Source organism: Sciurus vulgaris (assembly GCF_902686455.1).
Source record: "Sciurus vulgaris genome assembly, chromosome: 8".
NCBI lineage: Eukaryota > Metazoa > Chordata > Mammalia > Rodentia > Sciuridae > Sciurus > Sciurus vulgaris.
In genome coordinates, this window is record NC_136468.1 from 130283869 (window position 1) to 130297519 (window position 13651).

At 37.8% G+C, this 13651-nt stretch overlaps 1 long non-coding RNA gene across 1 annotated transcript in view; it reads left to right on the forward strand.

Moving 5' to 3' along the window:
• Positions 1-1511: 1511 nt before the first annotated feature.
• LOC306668642 overlaps positions 1512-13651 on the forward strand; it is a 118215-nt gene continuing 106075 nt past the window's right edge. Inside the window, exon 1 of the long non-coding RNA XR_013765921.1 lies at positions 1512-1641. This is a non-coding gene — a long non-coding RNA (uncharacterized lncRNA). The remainder of the gene's footprint in view (positions 1642-13651) is intronic.

Here is a 13651-nt window from a genome sequence, read left to right on the forward strand (position 1 = left end):
GATGAGTGACGTTTAGTTGAGGGGGAGGGAATAACAGGAGGTGTGTCTGATTCTTGTTGGAGATTAAGATTATGTGAACATTCAGGGTAAATATTTAAGGGGAATATGGAGAGGGGGTGGAGGTGCTGCTGAAATGAAAACAAAATGTGACATTCTGGTGCATACTAATACCCTCTTCACATTGTGTAAAAGAAAGCCAACAGAATGTCTAGGTTAAAACAAATCATCACTAATGTAAACAAGAAACAATTACTTTAAGATAAAAGAAGGAGATGGCAGCTGAAGAGAAATTGGAATGAGTAAAACTGTTGGGAATTTTCAGTAAAATGACAGTTGAGTTGCCTGTGAAGTGATGTGTGTGTGTGTATTTTCCCCTCCTTTTTACATAAAAGACTAAGGGGAGCCAAGTAGGGGGAAAAGGAATTTGCTGTCTTGGAACTCAGTATTATGTGACAATTAATATCCAGAAATGACTTTGGTTTTCAGACTTTATGGCAGAAATGGTTAAGGGTGGAAATAAGGGATCTCTCTGTAAAAACCTAAGAGAAAATGCAGTATTCTTATGTATAGTAACATACAATAATATACTTTTGAAATAATTCCTCAATACTGCATTATAGGTAAAATGGACTATAAACATATCCTAAAGTGTGTCCAATAACAAAATTCTTGGACAGGATCAAACACCTATCAACCTTATTGAATCTACCCTGGAAAAAGTTATTGTATTTATAAAGTTCAAGGTAGTTTTCTTAATAAAAATTTTTTTCACATTAGTTTGAAAGTATATCCCTTACTTTTATCTTATTAAACTTGAACAATTGGGTAGTAGAGAAACAGTTTCTGGAAACATTTTTTTCATGAAATTCAAGATATGTATTCTGTGAGAAGTATCATAAAAACAAAATGCACAGCATGTATGTGGTGAATGAAACCATCTAAAAATTTTATGAGGGCGTCCTAACCAGTAATTTTCAATGATGAGGGTTTTTTTTCTCTTTTTTTTTCCTTCTTTCTTTACTTATAAGAACTTCTGCAACTGCATCTTTGGAGTCCTGGAACAACAGGGACATTCAGTACAAATGATCATTGGGATTCAGGAAAGGTAGCTTTTTTTCCTGCAGTTTAAAAAAACTTGCTTAGGGTTGTAGGAATTGCAAATACTCCCTTGCATAAATGGCATAATTTTATTTTCAGATTCAAGAGTCGTAATAGCTGAATCATTGGATTTAAAGTGAAAGATCCTTTAAATCTAGAGATGTATGTTTTAAAACCATTCAAGGGTAATATGTATTCTTTTATCATTTTAGCATTATGGTTTTTTGCCAGGTTCTGTTTAGGGTGTGATTCTGAATCATTTTATTGGCATAATTTACTTTGATATGTTAATCTAAACTCATATCTTGGTCATATTCATTTTTTTATTTCAGTCTTATAGCAAAATGAATTGAGGTATATTACAGATAATCAATTGCAAATAAATTTATGTTATACTGCTTTGTTTTGGCAGAGTTTGAAGAATGAAATCCAAAGGAGGACGGCAAGTTCAAGTCCCACTGCAACATTTTGGAGAAATCCTAAGCAACTAAGGCAGACCCTGTCTCAAAATATTTACGGAGGGGTTGGAGATGAAGCACTGTGGTAAGCACCCTGCATTCAGTCCTCCAAAAGAGTAAAGTTTAACCTGTTCATGGATTCTTTTTACACCATCCCAGAGAAATGAGACTCCAGCCTTAAGTGCTTTTCAGGTTAAGTAGCTCACTACCTAGAAAAGTAACTCCTTTACTGTTGGACATTTTAAACATTTGTCTTCTTTAAGCCAGAATCTGCTCTCCCTTAATGCTTGCCCATTGTTCACACTTTATCCCAGTTGAGAAGTGAATATCGAGTCTGGCCCGAGCTGCCTGTAGCAGCCTTTCAGACTTTCTATTGGTGGCTCTCCTACCAACCCTGCTACCTGCCAAGACATTTTGTTCCATTTTCAAAGATCATAAGGTTAAACATCCCAGCACATTTATTTGGCCTAATATAACAGACCCCTAGACTTCCTCACCAACTAGTATTATTGCTGTGTATGTCATAGTTGTTTCTTTGAACTGAAAACAGTATTCCAGACACAGTCTGAGCAACGTCTAACCATGAGAGCTTATTGTCTTCCTTGATTTGCTTGTGCCATAGAAATATATCACCTATAGAGTACCTGTGTCCTGCAGTTGCAGCCACCTTCAGTAGAGCCAGAGATGAAAAAAGCAAAAGCTGTTTGTGAAATTAAGATATGTGTAGCAAACCTCATTAAAGTTTCTGGATCCTTCTGTTACTTGTACACAGCTCCTGCTTGCTTGTCTGGTTTTCCTAGAGCTGTCAGGAGATTAGAAGCAGCAAAATGGAAGTGGGACAAAGAAAAACTGGTAACCCAAGAGGTGACAGCTGTCAGAAAACAGGGGGCCAGGAATGGAGACATTAAAAAAGTGCAGGTGTCTGGCACTATTTAATGTAGACTTGAACACAGCTGTGTGAGTCTTGCTATTACCTGAAGTTTACTGTGTTACAACACAGTCAAGATAAGTCTGGACCCCTATTTATTTGCACAGTTATCTGTTTGAACTTAAAATGAAACTTGACATTTGTCTTTGTTAGGGTTTGTTTGTTTCAGCTGGTTGAATCAGATTGTTAAAATTGTTCTGAGTCTTGGTGTTGTCACTCAAAATACTCAGAGGTTTTCTTATATGCAGATTTAGTAAGCATGTCTTCTGTCTCTACTGAAATTATTCTTAAAATAAGCACAAGAGGAAAACACAGTAGCATGCCACAACTTATTACCACATTGGTCACTTTTTTTGGATATGGTTATTCTTTATGAATGTTGTTTACTCTGTTGTTCAAGACCAAATTTACTTTTTGGTTGAGACATTTTCATACTATTTATGTATATGACTTTATTGCAAAGTATATTTTAAAGGACCTAAGAATTGTGGCATGACTCTTCTAACCCTCTTTGCAGTCTGTAGTTCCTAGACCCTCATTTTGGGAGCATTTGGGAAATTTGCTTGGTTCCAGCTTCCTAAACCCTTCCAAATTGAGTAAGATGGTGTGTGTGTTTTAAGTTAATCTGCAAGATAGCATCATATCCCCACTTTGTATTTTCAGTTTACAGTGACCCTTATTTTCTCAAATAAAATTTTAACTTTGAATTTTGTGTTCTTGGAGATAGATTTTTGTGCCTTTACTTTGATAATGTAAGGAAAACACTTCTTTAAGCTATCTTTATTGGAAGGAAGAAATTTAGTCAAATTTGAAGATATTGGAGCTGGTTTTGTGCTGTGGCTTGGTCGCTAGAATAATTAAAGCAGAGGAACTTTGTTCTTTGCTACTTATGGGAATCCGTAGTGGTGGAAAATGGTGCTGTTTCCTTCTCAATCATTTTTTACTCTTTACATTAGTTTTCTACCCAGGTACTCTGGGATTGAAGTAAACTGTTGATAACAGTCTTGAACCCTGTTTAAACACAAAAGTGATAATATTTGATAACAATTTTCTTTGAATGTTAACTAGAGAAAAATTGGTGATTCAGGTGAAAATATATCTAATGTATCTCTCCTCACAGTAAGGTTCCTACATTTGTGAGGACGATTACTCCCAAGGGCTTCTTGGTGTTTCATGAGAGCTGAAACACCTACTCCTACTGTAGAACATGTGAGCCTTGTACCCAGCAGCATGTCACCCCTCTGCCCTTCAGTTGAGGTGAGAGAACTCCCTGTGCCCATGTTCTTGAGAAGGGTGGAGGTGATGGCATAGGAGTGGCTATGTGGGATTCATCTTGTGGTTCTTGTGAAGGGCATAGTTTTGCTTCCAAATGGCAGCCCACACTGGGTCCTTGCTGATGGTGCTGGCTCTAGGGCGAGCAAATGAATACTTTGAGTTCATAAAGAAAGCTCATGCACTGTTGAAAGTTTGTTGTACTTTCAACAACATTTTATTTATGTTGCCACATGATAGGAGAGGGAGATAACAGACTTCTGAAACAGCTGTTGTCATTTGCTAAATTAACTCTATAGTGTTTTCCTCTGGTGACGTTATTCTTCTCAGCATTATTTTAAAGTTAGTCTCCATGTTTTATTTGTACCTCATAATCTATGTTATCCTTTGGTGCCACTTGTGTACAAACTGTATTTTGAAGACATAAGCTATGAAATGTTCTGTTAGTCATTGTGTCATAAAATATTGGATCAGAATATTTTGACAATTAATATTCTGAAAGTTTTCTTGTTTTATTTCCTGCCTCTCCATTATACCTCAGTTGAGTAAAACTCTTCTATATTTCATACTCTTCACCTTTATTTATTCCACATTGTAATTATTTTCAGCCTTCCTGTTTTTTTGTTTTTAAAACTAAAACCACCCATTGCCACATGAGTGACTCCTCCCCTGTGCTTCCTCTACCAGTCCATACTCCACCACATGTCCCCAGGGTTAATGTGCTCTTTCCAGTTTTGTATCATAATTTTCCTATTGATTTCATTTTGCTTTTGATACCTCCTTTTAGAGCCATATTTACTGGCTAAACCTCACAACTTGTTTATTAGCATTTTATGCTGCATGACAAGTAGGAGTGTTTAAATTATTTAAAAGCACATAGCATTTGGTTTGCTTGACAATTCTACAAAAATGAGTAGGTAATGATTCTTTGACACTTGAGGTTAGATCTGTTTTTAGAGTCAAAGCATGGCATGGTGCTTATGCTGGAAAAGGCTCCTGTATGCCGAAGCCCCAAACAACTGGTGAAAGAGCACTGTCATTTTTCTCTTGGGTTTTTACAGAATGAATATATGAAAGATGATTTCTTCATTAAAATTGAGTCATGACACAAACAAGACTTGGGAACATTAGAAAATGTAAGTTGCAGTTCTTCCCTAGCAACACAGAAATCCCTAGAAAAGGTAATTACTGCATTTAGTTTATTTTGTCATCAAAAAAGTGAAGTTTACCTTCATTAGACTAACCACTGGCCACCTCAGACTGTCAGATTTAGGTGAGTCATGCAAACAGCCAGAAACAAATGGCCTCTCCCTGTCAGTCCCTTGCCTTGACACTTGAGTCAACTTTGGTGAGGTTGCTGTTTTTATCAGCCGTTCTATCTGGAACAGAGAGAGTGGATCATTCAAATTCACACAGATAACCCCTAATTCAGTTTTAGCCATTAGTGTAGATTGCCTTCATCTCTGTATATTTGCCAGAACTGCTCTAACATAGCAGAGTTAGTTGCTTTCATTTTCACCTCCTCTCCACCTTACTGGGTTATGTGTTGATGTCAGAGAAATGACCAGAAGTCAGGAGGGAGAATGTACTTGGAATAATTTACAAAAATGTTGACAAGCTCCTGATTTATTATAAGGTAATGCACATTTATCCCCAAAGCATGCTTCAAGAACATCAGCAACAAATCAGATGTGTAATTCTTAAGGCTTGTTGGGAAACTTGGAAGGGCATCTGGCATACTTGGTGGATGCACTGAGAACCTGTGGTCCCTGAACCAACAGTAGCATCTGGGAAGTCATTAGAAATGTAGATAAGGGTCACAAGCTCTAAAGTGGGCTCCAATAGTTGGATTTTAGATGCACACCCCAGTTTGGCAACTACACTATTCTAATCATAGGACATGCTATTAGAGAATTGCAAGTTAATAATTGGGGCAAATTTTATTCTTACTGTTCTTTTACTGTTCTATTTTGTAATTGATGCCTTTTAATAGAACTTCTGAATTTTAATTTACAGTACTTGACTTTAGTTTTCTTTCAAGTCATTTGACATTTCATGTTGTTTTTCATAGTAATTCTCTAAAATTTAGGGTCTAAATGAGATGATTTGGTATGTTGTAATCCTTATTTGTGTTAATCTGTCATTTTCAACTCTCAAGTAGGTGTATCTGTTGGCAGTTTTTAAACAGTACTTAATTGGTTCATACAATTTCAGAAATACATGACCAACATAAAGTATAGAGGAATCAACCTCATACTGAAAATAAACCACTTTGGGTTAAACAAATTCAGGAGAGACTTTAGAGCATATGGTGCTGCTTGAAGCCTGATTCTGAGGCTCCCATGCTAGCATATTACTGAACAGCTTTCAAGACTTTGTTGTATATCATTTGAGTTAACACAGGTCAGATGCATTTGGTTACATAAATTATATTTAAGGACTAACAAAAGGATAAAAAGATATTGACAAATTTCTGTTCATTTTTCAGTGTTGCCCCCTTATTTGGGCAGTGCTTAAGGGCATAATAATTTCCAGATCCCTCAAGATTTCAGACAGCTAAACTTGATACATAATTTGCAGTTTTTTTCTCCATAATGTATGCTAAGATTCAAGATAGAGATTATGTATGTAAGTGTAATAGTTTTAGCTAATAAGAATAATCTAGGTTTTCTTGTTTCATTTCTCTCTATCATTTATAAGTACACAGTTTGGATCCAACCACATGGAAAACTGTTGAAATTGTCCACATAGATATTGCAGATCAAAGTAAAGTTGAACCAGCACTAATGGGGGCATTTTAATGTGTCCCCTTTTGCACGTAAAAATGATTTTCTTTCTTTCCTATATGACCTGTATTTGCACACTAAAATAAACCTGGAGCTGAGCCTCAGGAAAGAGACAGACTCAGAGTGAGAGAAGGTAACTTGTTTCTGTGTGAATCTTGCCTCTGTGCACGTGGTTCATTTTAAGAAATTCCAGTATACCTGGTTTACATAGGTGTGTTTTCATTAAAAAAAGATTGTTTACAAGAGTCTTCTCTCCTGAGTTTCTTTAACATAAGTCCTTTATACTTTTCATGTGTGATTAAGAAGTCAGAATTTTAATTTATACAAAGTATTTAGTAACTGAGCTAAGGCTATGGTTATTTGTGTAAAATGTTTCATATGCAGTACCTTAAGTTAACTGTTTATCTTTCTATTTTGATTACTTTTTTTTTTTTTTTTTTTTTTTTTGGTGCAGTGCTAGGGATCGAACCCAGGGCCTTGTGCTTGCTTTGCAAGCACACTACCAACAGAGCTATCTCCCAGCCCTTGATTACTATTAAATGTAAATGTTTGTTCTTCAGGCCTTTGATTTAAAATAAATTTTTGTGGTAAAAACACTCCACATGCCAAATTAAGGCCCTTATATTTTGTTGCTGAGGTTTGTGAATATTAACTCAGATCTTATTTTATGGCGTGGCAAGTACCAGGTGGATTTGCAGGGCACATTTTTACACTTTTTTACAAATGAAGATAACCAGTGATCTCTTTCTGCTAATCCAGAGAGCCGAAGCTTTGGGAAAGCAAGAGCACCCCTTGTTTTGTCAGGTCAAGCATAATATTTTCAGTCAGCATCACCTTCCTTTTCTATTTTTAGTGTTTATTCTCTGACCCTAGTAGTAGTGTCAGCTGAACAGAAATGACTCAACACTGAATGTCTCATTTTGCAGTTGAAATATGAAGGTAAACCTAAAACAATTGTCCCTGACCTTTGCTGAGAAATCACAGGAATCAGAGCTGAAAGCAGGGACCATATTCCTGACTGATTCCCACACTGCTAGAGCCCCTTCCCTATTTAGAAAAGCAAGTATTGGGAAGGAAACTTCTTCAAATTTAGTTGTGCTGTGATTTGAAGTTATTTTAGTTTTAAGGTTATTTCTACCTTTGAAATTATATATAGAATCTTTTTTTAAACCTTAGAAGTGAGGGTCATTCAAATGAGGTGTCTGTGTTAACGTCTTTTATTTCTCTCGGTATCTTTTCCAGCCATGGTTTTCTTTATGTGACAGATGATGATAGGAAGAACAATACCTGAGAGTAATGAATGAGTCAGTTTACAGATCTGAAGTCATTGGTCACAAGAACTCTGTGACACCTTGGGGACAGGATACTCCGGAGAACGCATTCAGGTGTTCTGGTGTTTGAAACACTGTGGTGACCAATCAGAATGGTTACACTGATCTGATCTTACTGCTTGCAGGTTTGCAGTTGCTGTTGTTCACTAACACAGTGAGGGGCACCTTTGGTTTTGGTGGGGTCATGAAAGCAGTTCTTTTCTCTTGTGCTAAGGAAAGATTGCTGTGGGTAGAGTGACTGGAGTGAGGCAGGTTATATAGAACCCCGGAGGCCCTAGTTCTCTTCCTTCCCTCCCAGGGCCTCTGGAACAGAGTGAAGGCTCTGCTGGCCTGAGAACACCCAGGGACAGTGCTTGAGCTGGGCTTGGTGGAAGCTTTGTACATGCAGAGGCCCCAGGTGGTTCTGTGTGAGTGGTGGTGCTCTTCTGGGTAGGCAGTGGAGGAAATGGTTTGGTCTGTCCTTGTGGGTCAGTGGAGATGCGGCCAAGACATATGTACTGAAATGAGATCACCTTCAAACTGAGATTCTGAAGCTCTGCCAATTTTATCTTGGACAAGTTATGTGACCCTTCTGCACTTTCATTACCTCATGTAAAGTAAAGGCTAATTTTCTCTCAGGGTAACACATGAGTATGTAAAACAATGTAGTTCACAGTCCTCATCACTGCTGTCCTTAGTAACTGCATTGGTGGAGTTCTGAGAGTCTGCATCTACCCAGCCTCGTGTGGGAGTGTGTACTCAACTGTTTGTGTGTGGTTTTGTTTTCTAGTGTTCATAGCTCATGTTTTCCAAGTTATATTTTAAAGATGAGTAGATGCAAGTTTACAATACAATTTAAAATTGTATTGAACTTGAAGTAGTGTTCTTTAATGTGACAAAATACATATAATATAAAATTTACCATTTAAAAATGTACAGTTAATTCAGTAACAGTGTATTCAGTGTTGTGCAGCCATCATCACTTCTAGTTCTGGGGTATTTCCATCACCCCAGAAGGATAGCCTCTACCACTGATGCTTCCCACTGCTGCTCACACACCACCTTTGGCATCCATGAATCTCTAACGTCTCTTGGGATTTCCCTGTTCTGGATATTCCATATAAATGGAATCATGGGACTTGTGGCCTACTGTGTGTGGCAGCTTCTTTACCTTATATTTTTAAGGTTAATTCTTGTTGTAGCGTGTGTCTACTTCTTAGTGACTAAGTAGTACTTCACTGTGTGGATATAACATGTTTTGGTTATGTATCCATCTGTCCAGTCATTTTGGCTATTTCTAACTCTTGGCTGTTGTGAATAGTACTGGTGTGAACATTTGAGTCACAGATTTTTGTCTGTGTACATTCTTAGTTGTGGCTGATTAAAGTACAAATGGTATGTAGGAATTGTCAAACCTGACATTAAAAAGAGAAACCTAAATATCCATATTTTTCTGCTATAAAAAGAGGGTGAGGGGCCCTTTGATGCTGAAGGTGCTGGTGACTGTTTTAAGCCTGAAAGTGACAAGAGTAGAGCACTGGTCTGCCTGAGGCAGTGCAAAGGCTGGGGTGAGTGATGGGGAGGGACTCTGCCCTTTCTTCTACACATCCTTGCCTGTTCACTGTCCTGGGATGGAAAATTGCCCCCATACTTATCTCTTTAGGTCCTTTCCCCATTGTTTTGGCTTTGGCTAGTTGTTTTAGCATTAGCTTCTATCACAAAGGTCTGGTCTCTACCTGGAGGTTGTTACTTTTTACCATATCCAGTTTTGTTGAGTTTGTTCCTTTGAGTCTGCTCTTTTTATGTAATTTTTTTAACTTAAAAATTCTAGTCCATTCTGTTGGGAAAATGAAGCAAGGCTTAAGAATGTATTTGCAATTCTAAAATGGCAGTGTTACAGCAACCAGCAGATATGCAGCCCTAGGATAGCTGTCCCAGGTAGCTGTGATCCCCCAAGAGGCTTATGGTCCAAGAAAGACAAGACCTGTACCTTAAAATAGCTAATAGGAAGCAGGCAATTACATATGGTCCAAAGTGCTGCAGAATTTCGGAGAAGAGACAAGTGATCTCTGAGAATATGGATATGAAAGGGCTAAGTGGAAGCCCTGCCCAGACTGGGTGTGTTTTTGTGGATAGAGTGGTCTCTCCCCACTCATTATACTTCTCCCTCCTACCCTCATTACTGTGTCACATACATCTCTTGGTTCATTTCTCTGTTTCTCTTCCGTATAGAAATTGAACCTCAGAAGGAAGAGTCTTTGTACCATTAACCTGTTTCCCACACTACAGCAACAGTATCCTAGATTTAGTAAGTACTTGGGGAATGCGTGTTGACTGAGTGAATGAGTTAGAGTCAAGCAGAATAGAAATGAAGGCTAAAGGCTCATTGTTTAACATGGAGTCGGTATAGTTTTGGGAACTGAAGAGGACCCCAGGTACCTAGGCTTTGCTTTCCAGTCATACTTCACATAATCCCAACAGTTTCTTGGTACCCCTCATTTGTCATAGTGGAGTATCTAGAATATGGGGCTGAGGAATTCCTACCTGTCCCCCTCTACCCCTGCAGTTTTGCTTGTTTGACATTAGTCTTGACACTAAAATTTACTTTGAACACAGTTCTGTAGCTACAGAAAGTGGTTTCAGGACTGACCTCTTAGGTTTTGCAAGTGAGGAAACTGGAGTCCATATAAAGTAGTTTTTCTCAAGACCACTGGGCAAGGACCAAAAGTGAACATTCTAACCCTCAATCTATACAAACCAAATAGGATTGTATCAGCCTTCCTCTATAGTACAAGTTGTACTATAGGCTATATGTGTGACTTATAGGGTTTTTTTTTTTTGTAGTAGAAATAATGTTAATTGAAAATATTTAGGTATATTCTTCTGAAAATGATACATCTTAACGTGTTTTCTAGATATCAGTAAAAGACAAATATTAGTGGCATAGAAGTATTAAATTGTTTGGAAGATGTAGCTGAAAAAATAGGTCAATTCCATGTTAAAATGCAACAAGTTTAAAGAGAAGAAAATAGTTTTCCTCATATGTAATGCTTTAATTTGTGGTGAAATATTTTTCCTTTATGAGGCATTTCCAACCCAAGAGTTATACATTTTGGGGACCATCGTGATGTTTCACTGAAGACGATTTTCCCAAAAATGAAAAGACACAAGTTAGAAACCCATGTTCCATATCATTTCTGGGTCACAGCAAGGATGTTCAGGGTGTCCTGGTTGATACATTCTTATACCAGGTCTTCCCTGCAGAACTCAGAGGGTCATCTTTTCTGGGGTTACCCAGAAAGCAGGGTTGCTCTTAAGATAAAGCTCAGATTTCATTCATGTTGCTTTCTTTTCATATACCCCCAAACAGGGATTGAACCCACACTCCACCTTAAATATTCACATACCCCTTGTTCTTACCTGAATCTGACTATATCGACCATGTCCTGTTTGCTCTGAATCTCCCTCCTTTTTTCTGGTGATGTTTCCCAGGTGCCAGTGTTCCCCCTGGGAGTAACAGGGAAAATGCAGTCCCAGCATCACAGCCCTTCTGCAGCCCTGCTGCCTGCCACAGGTAGCCACCCTTCCCTCCTTGGACTGGGGGCCTTCTGTTGCTGAACTCTAGACTGCACCATTTCTTTCTAGTAGAAAAACTTCCTGTGGGCAGGTTTTTCAGCACAGGCTTTTCTGGCAGAGCTTTAGGTTCACTCACAAGTCACTTCTTTCTTTAGTACCCTGGAGGACACAGGCTGTCTCTGGTGAGAGAATGGGCTGTTGATAAAGGTCAACCTCACTTGCAGTACCTGGAATCATATCTCCCTCAGCACCTCCACCTCTTTGCCTGGTTTTGTCTTCTTTGGAAAACATATCCATCAGTGTGCAAAGACCAGTTGTGGGAATGTCCAGTCTATTGCATTCTTGGAAGAAGTTGTTCTTTTGAGTCCCTGGGAGCATTGTGACCAAATTCAGAGATTTTAGAGTCCTTAGGACCCAGGCCAAAGCACTTGAGGCCATTTCAGTTCAAGCATGGTTTGCCCTTGGACAGTCTTGTTAGAAATGCAAATTTGTGGCCTTCTCCCTGTTCAGAATATCTGGAGTATGGCTCTGGTGTCTGTCCAGCTCTGCAGGAGATTAATGCCCATGCTGGCCTTTGAGAAGTTGTGCTCTGATACACCATTAGTGGTGAAAATATATAGCAGGCACCCTTCTAGGGTTTTGCAAGTAGGAATCTCATTTGTAGGCCATGGGCTAAAAAGTCACCTCAACCTTTATTTGTATCAACCTTTATTTCCTGTTATGGAATTTGTAGCCCAGGGAACAGCCATATATCCAGAAGGAGCAGAATCAACAAAGAGCTACTGCTTTTTGCCTTTCTTGAGCAACTGATCATGAGATTTCCCTTTCCTTTGCTGATTTAAAGTGTTCTTAATTTATTTAAAGCAAGCAAGCAGTGACTGTTTTTCCATGCACCTTCCTGAGTTCTCTGAAACACCAGTTTTTCTCAGTGACCTTGTTCATTTCCTCTCTTCACTGCTAAACTCTGGCATAGTTTTATTTATGTGTATGCAATAGAACAAAAAGGTTTGGAGACCCAAAGATGTGTTTGGGCATGTTTTCTTAACAGAGAACACCACTCATATATTTTCTCATTTGTTCTTTTAATAAATTTTTATTGGAACTTAGTATTTGTGTGTGCCATTCTAGTAAATTTTCCAGATCAAATAATAATCCTTTGTGTGTGAAGAAAGAACATTCTTATCTGTGAACAAGATTGCTTCCAAGTGACCTGGAGGTAGTTTGTTTCATCTGTTGCTTCTTTAGAAGATAGTGCTTTATGTTTCTTCACCAAAGGGCACAGCAGGTGTGAACCAGTGCTGGGCTCCAGGCTCTAGCCACAGTGAGGGTTCATAGGCTAATGAGAATTGGGAAGTTTGGAGTTTTGAACTTTGCTAAATGAACAGCTCCCACGCATTCTAATTGGATGTCAAAAAAACCATGTGATTTTGGGCTCTCTAATAAACTTACAGAAGTCCTAGAATTTTTTAAAGGATTGCAGTGTCAAGGAAAATGAAGTGGTTTTTGAAATTTTGTACTTGTAGAATTTTTTCCTACCATTCACCATTAGTTCTTTTGCTGTAGATTCAAAGATTGATTCATCAATATTGACTCATCACTCTAGATTCATCTACATCAGTTCATTGGTGTATATTCATTGTTATCACTTCATAGATACAGATTCATCAATATGAATTTAGCTATATAGATTCATTGATGTAGAGTTATTGATATTGCTTCATCAATATAGACTCATCAATATTGAGTTGTCAATATATTAAAAAATGTGTATCAAGATCCATTCATGAATGTAGATTATCAATATTGATGCATCCTTATAGATCATAAATATCAATCAGTGTTGATCATCGGTATCATTAATCTATTGATCATCAATATCAATTCTTGATGTAGATGAACACATATAGATTTATCAGAGAACTTCTTCAATGTGGATTCAACAATATAAATTCCTCAAAGTAGATGCATTGATACTGATTCATCAATGTAGGTCATTGATATCCATAAATCCATGAAAATCAGTGATCTTATTTCATTGATGTCAGTCATCGAGATCATTAATCATTGTAGATGATCTGTATACATTCATTGATGTAGATGTATTGATGCTGATTCATTGAAGTAGGTTATCAATGTAGGTTCATTGATATTGATTTATCAATATAGATTCATTGAGGTGGATCATTGATATCGATTCATTGATATAAATCATCGATATAGATT